The sequence below is a fragment of the Spinacia oleracea genome, chromosome 4, assembly GCF_020520425.1.
Source record: "Spinacia oleracea cultivar Varoflay chromosome 4, BTI_SOV_V1, whole genome shotgun sequence".
NCBI classification, from domain to species: Eukaryota; Viridiplantae; Streptophyta; class Magnoliopsida; order Caryophyllales; family Amaranthaceae; genus Spinacia; species Spinacia oleracea.
In genome coordinates this window covers 70,121,262-70,128,269 of record NC_079490.1, presented here as the reverse complement: position 1 = coordinate 70,128,269, position 7,008 = coordinate 70,121,262, and the positions used below count along the sequence as shown (strand labels likewise).

At 34.5% G+C, this 7,008-nt stretch overlaps 1 long non-coding RNA gene across 1 annotated transcript; it reads left to right on the top strand.

Annotated features, from left to right (window-relative positions):
• Positions 1-393: 393 nt before the first annotated feature.
• On the top strand, positions 394-5,193 carry LOC130459172 (uncharacterized). The gene is made up of 5 exons (XR_008918363.1): positions 394-515; positions 3,810-3,946; positions 4,026-4,110; positions 4,184-4,255; positions 4,340-5,193. It is a non-coding gene; the product is annotated as an uncharacterized lncRNA (long non-coding RNA).
• The last annotated feature ends 1,815 nt before the right edge of the window (positions 5,194-7,008 follow it).

The following is a 7,008-nucleotide window of genomic DNA, read 5'->3' as shown; positions in this document are numbered from 1 at the left end:
TATTGGTTCTAGCTTAGACTGTATGAAACAAATGTTTATTCTTCGATTCTTTTGTGTAACGATAAATTCTTTGTAATCGTTCGTTATTCAGGAAATATGTCTATTCATTTGTTATTCAGGATCACATGGAATAAAAATTATTGATTTTGAGTTTGTTTCATCATTATATTTTCCGGCTTTCAGTAAATTTGATAAAACTTTTTTCTGGTATTATATTCTCAAGTAGTAGAAGGGTGTTACTGAATTTAAATCCTCACACTGACTTGATTATTATTCCTGCATTGTCAAGTTCCAACTTCTTTCATATGTTTGCTGCCAAAAGTATCTCTTTTTTTCTACAGTCTCCAACTGTACTAAATCCAGCTACTTATATGTCTATTTCCATCTTATAGAATTAGATTCTGTAATCATTACTGACTACTGAGTAGCTGATATTGGGAGAAATGCAGCTGGATGAACAAATTGATTTGTAAAACTGCACTCGCACAAACAGGCCAAGGACACGACCATTACAGGTAATAACAAGTACTTTCAACTATACTCCATTTCATTTCAATGCTGCTATGAACAATACTTCAAAAGAACACAAATAAGTGAACATAAATCTATACTGGTAGATCATAGTGTACGGGATCCCCTCTCTCATCTCTTCTATTCTAATTTCAACACATACAAGGATTTCAAGACGTAAATTCTCCTTCCACAAATGATATCATTATAATTATCAAATTTATAATTCCTACCAATGCTCCCTCTTTTTAATGATTGTCCAAGATACATTTACAAATTTCAGTAACTACTGCCCACATACAACCACATATAATATAAGGAATCTTCTAATGGTCATTATTGTCAGTAACTACCTTTTCCATTTTTATTTTTCTAAAACTATTTTTTGAATCCTTATTTTACTGGATGAATAGAAGCCCCTTAAATACTCTCTAAGACAGTGAACTTGGAACATCCAAAATCAGAAATGAGGACGAACATTAGAAAGGACGGGGTATACTAGTACATAGCTGAGAATTAAGGAGACAAAAATTCAATTAATTCATTATTACTAGAATATACATAGATGAACACATTGCAAAGACATATCCATTTAGAAATAAGTAGAGAAACACATGAACGATCCCACGGTATCCTTAAAAGTTGAAAGTCACATTAAAGTTCAATTGATAAGCTCATGTATGTCAAGACAGTTGATCCCTCCAAAATCAACATATAAGTTCTTAATCTTACATGTTATTAGCCTATTCAGGTGACAAATTGTTGACAACTAAAGAAAGGAGGAAAGGTGAGAAAAATTCAATAAACAGTCATCAAAAGTAGAATTCCACGATTTTCACAATTAGCAAAGCTCTCCTAAAAGCTGAATTAGCATTCATCATGAAAATATTGGTAAGATGAACATAGAAAGTAATCATTACCTTAATATGCGGATGGAAGACAACAGGTCAATGTGAAGCCAAAACTAATCTTGTAAAAATAAGAGCTTCAATTTTCAAATTTGATGTAGATGAGTTGTCCTGCCAGCATTAGTGCAGAAGACATGAGAGTCCTGGAACGAACAAAAAGTCCAGCTTAGAATGAAATGAATAAGGCACTTACAAGTAATACCTTCTCTATTCCTGGAATTAGAGATCCAATTTGGTCAGCTAAGCTTTATGGCAGAACAACGACGAGTTCTTTGAACACAGAAAAGACACCAACCTGCCAAGATCAGGAACAAGATCAAGAAACCTTAATACATAAAAAATATAAAATATAGTCAGAGGAGCATCAAGATAACATCAAAGCAGATAAAAGAGGAAATGAAATTACTTTTGAGATAGTAAAAGGCCAAGAATTTTGACCTGAAACAAACCAGAAGGCACACAAGAGCAGCAAGCCAACAACTAAAAACAACAGACAATCCGCAATACCAAATTCCAAAAGTGTAACCTGGAGAGTTGAATTTACATTAATATCTAAATGGTTCTCATTAAATTATGGATTTCTTATCATCACCCTCGAACAAACGGATAATCATAAGTGCAATTAGTGGTCCAAAATTCCTAAAATTCCAAAAAAATACAGTCCCAAAACTACAATATCATGATACTGCAGTCTGCAATTCAAAAAAAATCACCTTATTTGAGTTGAAATTCTCATCAATTATAAATGAACCACAAAATTAGCAAGATTGAAGGGTTTTGTTCACACTCCACACCTCAGTTGGTTACTGAATCAACGGGAATGACCTTAGAGCAGAGGGAGATCCTAAGTCAGAGCATATTTTATTTAATTCATTTAGTAGGGAGTGCCTGATTACTACTGATAAATTCCCAAAATTACAGTCCCAAAACTATAAAAATCATGATATTGCAGTCTGTGATTAAAAAAAAAATATTACCTTATGTCCTTATTTGATTTGAATTCTCATCAACCATAACACAACCGAAAATCATATTAAGCCAATACAGAAACCGTAAATTCAGAAATTGGCAGTCACAACTGAAAAACAAATAGCGTTAAGCGAGAACTCGATTGCCGGTGAAGCCAATGAAGCTCTTTTAGAAAGACCTATTCTCCAACAAAAGGAAAGGTCTAAATCGTAGTGCGGTGCTCTCAAAAAGCTAACCGAAGCTTATCTATATTTGGGGTTTCATGGCCGAAAGAAATTCACCCAAAATTGAAATTGAAACCAAAGCTTATCTACATTAATAAAGAAATCAGAATTTTCGAAAACAAAACAGATACATACTCAGGCAACCATATAGAAAAATACCATACCGATCGAATTCAAGGAAATTCTTCAACCTTCGAATCCAATAATCGTCAGATCTTCAATCCTTAACCAACTATGTAAATATATATTGAGGAAAGGATTCAATTTTCTCAATTCAATTGCTTGAAGGAATTGAAATTGAGTAAGAGAAACCGTCTGAGTTTTCTGAGTTATGGAAATTGAGAAAGAGAAGTTCTTGAGAATAGGGTTTATCGATCTTCTGATTTTTTTGTATTTTTGAGTTTGGGAAGTGTAAAAAATCCCGCGTTAGGCTTTTAGGAAATAACGATGACTAATTTAATTTTATTAATTTTTTATTTTTGCTGAACGTATTAACAACAACATTGGGATTAAAAACCAACATGTGTACAGCTTTAGGCTTACTCATTTACGACGTGCATTATGCTTCTTGTTAATAAGGGGAAAATAATAGTTTTAACGACAAATATTTTAGTTCGTCGTTATTAATTTGTTGTTAAAGATGCTAATTCTAGTAGTGCACCAAAGAGTGACATCCAGATTAATACTTTCTTATACGTTCTTGGTGGTGTCCTTACATATATCTGGTAGCTACCAACAATAGAGATAATGGGTTGTATTCAGTTGAAACAGGACTTGTTTCTACAATTACATTCGAAATAAGATCATCAGGCGAAGCGAAGGAACCAAATTATATTAGTAGATCATTGTAGTCATTTGCTTAAAACAATATAGGGCAGTGTCCTTAACATTTATTTGGTGCCCACCAAAGGAAAAATAATTTCTTGGTACCATGAGTATTTCATGCTTTGGTAGTGTCCTTCACCGTTATTCGGTACCCACCAAAGGGTGAAATCCAGATTAATACTTTGTACAATGAATATTTCATGCTTTGGTAGTGTCCTTTAACTTTATTCGGTACCCACCAATGGGTGACATCCAGATGAATATTCTTTTATACGTTCTTGGTAGTGTCCTTACCTATATCCGGTGGCGACCAACAATAGAGATAATGGGTTGTGTTCAGTTGAAACAGGACTGGTTTCTACCATCTGTGCAGGTGGATGATGATACAGGAAGTCTGGGTATTAAACGCTTCGACATTGATAAGGAGAGATTGATTCCAATCATGGAGAGATGCACGGAAACCGAGCGTAACATAGCTGCTTATGTGCTAGACGATGACAGAGATATGGAGTAAGCTCTAATTTACCTTCCCGCGGCTAAAAGTATTTGAGAAATATTTTTGAAATGTGTGCTCCCTCTGTTCACACAGTGAATTATTAATTAAGAACTAATGGATTGAAGCGACGCGGCTTGAGTTACGCGATTTCTATCCCTGGACCACAATTTCAGAAATGGTACGTATTTGTGTACAATTCAGTGTGCTACCATTTGGCATAATTACTTAGGTATTGACCTCATGCTTAACAGGCGATGAACTGCGTTGGCATTATAATTACAGAAATGAATCCTTGTGTGTGGTATATTCCCACACACCTCAAGGTAATGTACGGAGTAATTCTGAATACGCAAATGGGCCAAGTTAAAGTATTCACTATCTGACCTTGGATTTAACTATACGTGTAGGACATGAATTATACCAAACTGAAGGCGGAAGGTTCCATTGGGAAAGCAGACACTTAATTTCCATACAAGTACCCTGTGAACCTAGAGTACTTGCCAACTGACCCAGACCTGTGCCATACCGTAATTTTCAGCGCACTGCGTTTACACTGTTGTTACCAGTATTAGGTTCATGCAATTTAAATTGTTTCTCTTTCTTTGCAGATATTAATCCTGTGTTTTTCCGAAAATCCAGATCATTGGTTCATACTCGTTGTAAACATGCTAGCATGTCAGGGGTATTTGTATGACTCGTGTATTGATGATAGACTTTCCGCTAACCGGATGAAGATTACAACGGGGCAGGTATTTCATGTGAGGACTTTTTCGATTTGAATTGTAATGCACGTTCACAAAATACAAAAAGAAAAAGAACTAAGCCCATTATCACAAGAAGATAGATCGATTCAAACTTCTTCAATACTTTTGGCATGGTTCTGTAGTCAAAGCAACTTCGTCACTTTCGTGTACCCATCGGACGGCAGCCCTTTCGGGGGTTCCTTAGGGATGAAAGCACTCTGATTTGAGGAGACTATATCAGGCAACACAAGCCTAAGCCTTGAATTTTGAGGGCTATTCGATCGATATCTCATTAAGAAAAAGATGTTCCTGGTGCTGGAAATGCCCTTTTCAAAAGTGGTTGAAGAAAGCGTAATAGCTCACTGGTCTAGCTCCATGGCACGACGATTTGGCACCAGATATCCGGAGGTGTGGAAAGAGCGTGTAATGCAGATGAAAAATTGCTCAAATATCTTGTCATACAACTGGAAACAACACCCCAAGCGCAAGAGATTCACTAGTATGCGGGTAGACTTGCATTGTTTCGTTTCCCAATAACTAAGTCAGAAGCACTGAAAATTTTCAATGCATGACATTTTCAGCTAGTAATCTGACTGGTGTTTGCTTAGTGTTCACTAATGTAACTATTCTTAATAAAAGTAACCAGATAAAACTAGTTCCGTTGCCATGTATTTATCAGGACCACCACTGCTGGAACGATGGCATAGAGTATCAATGACTAAATGTTTATCCTTGGTTGTATATGTAGTGTAGTAATGGCCTATGCGAAATACAGATACTACCCAGAACAGTAGAAACGTAAGATAACTAGAGTGTCACTAAGTAGATGAATAACAAAAAAGTATTGATAAATTTAAATAAATGTGTAGTACATACGTGCGGGTTGGTGGTAGAAAAAAAAATGAACAAAGTGAGATAACATGAGAAAAAACATATACGTGTTGTGGGGAAGAAAGATTAGATTGTTTATTTCCATGTTCACAAATAAAATAAATCTTAACATTATGAAACGGACTAAAACGATTAGTAATTTTGAAATGGAGGTATTATTTGTTAAAATAATAAAACAATTGTTATTTTTCTCAAAATAAAAAGTACGAGTTTTCTATATTAGTATTATAAATTGGTAAACATGTGTGGGTCCAACTATTCACATGGATGGATAACACCATATTTGTATACCAATTGGCATGGTTCTATATTTAAGTTATTATCTTTAAGTAATTACCAAGATCACTCATGGTACTCTTGGTATGAGAATTAGTTAAAGTATTTTCATTTGGTCTTTACCGAGTAATGGGTTAGTAGTTACCGTAGAGAAAAATATGGTTCTAAATTTAAGTTATTATTTGTCAGTAAGGACCACGATATCTCCCGGTAGCTACCCACATAATAAATCTCAAAGTGGAAAGGTAAATTTTGTGGTAGTTGGGTATGAGATTTAGTTAAAGGATTTTAATCTATAAAATAGATCCCCATATGTATTTTTCCCACCAAAATAATGGGTATTGGTTAGGGAGAGGGCTTTCTTATGGGTAAACATTTTTAAGATCCATTTCTATTGCAATGAATATGTGTGTTGTACTTATTGGGTCCGTAAAGAATGCTACTAGTGAGTAAGGCCGGTGTACGTAGTAAGTTATGATGTTACTTTAACTCTAACTAATAACTCTTAGAGAGATAGGGGTATGTACATTTAGTTTAACATTAATAAGGGGTCGACGGGTTCATCTATGAAACTAATAGTGAAACTTATATCAATATACTACTTAGTGGTATTACACATTTAATTTCTCTAGATATATGTAGTTGTTTTTTGTTTTTACTAATAATGACAACAATTGAAATTGTGATGGATATTGTTGTTTTAATCGCCACGTGTTAGAATGTTATTACTATAGGTAACACACATATAATAAACACCAATGCCCGATGAATGCGAGAATGAATGTTGATGGAAATGGACTATAGGTAACAAACATGTAATAAAATCCAATGCCCGATAAATGCGCGAGTGAATGTTGATGAGGAAGTAGACTATAGGTAAAACACATATAATAATGCCCAATAAATGCGAGACTAAATGTTGATGAGGAAATAGACGAGTTATTTAAAACCTCTTTCGATATTGAACAAATACAAGTGACACGTGTTATTTAAAACCTCTTTCTATATCAACTACAATTGACAGAGAAAACACATTAATCTAATATTTACACGTTATTGAGAGGGCGGCTGGGATCAAGCTCCAAGTGAAAACTCAGCTGTATTAGAATCTTACTTAAATAAGAACAAGATATCTTTAATGGTTATTTTAAATGTACAAGTAGTAT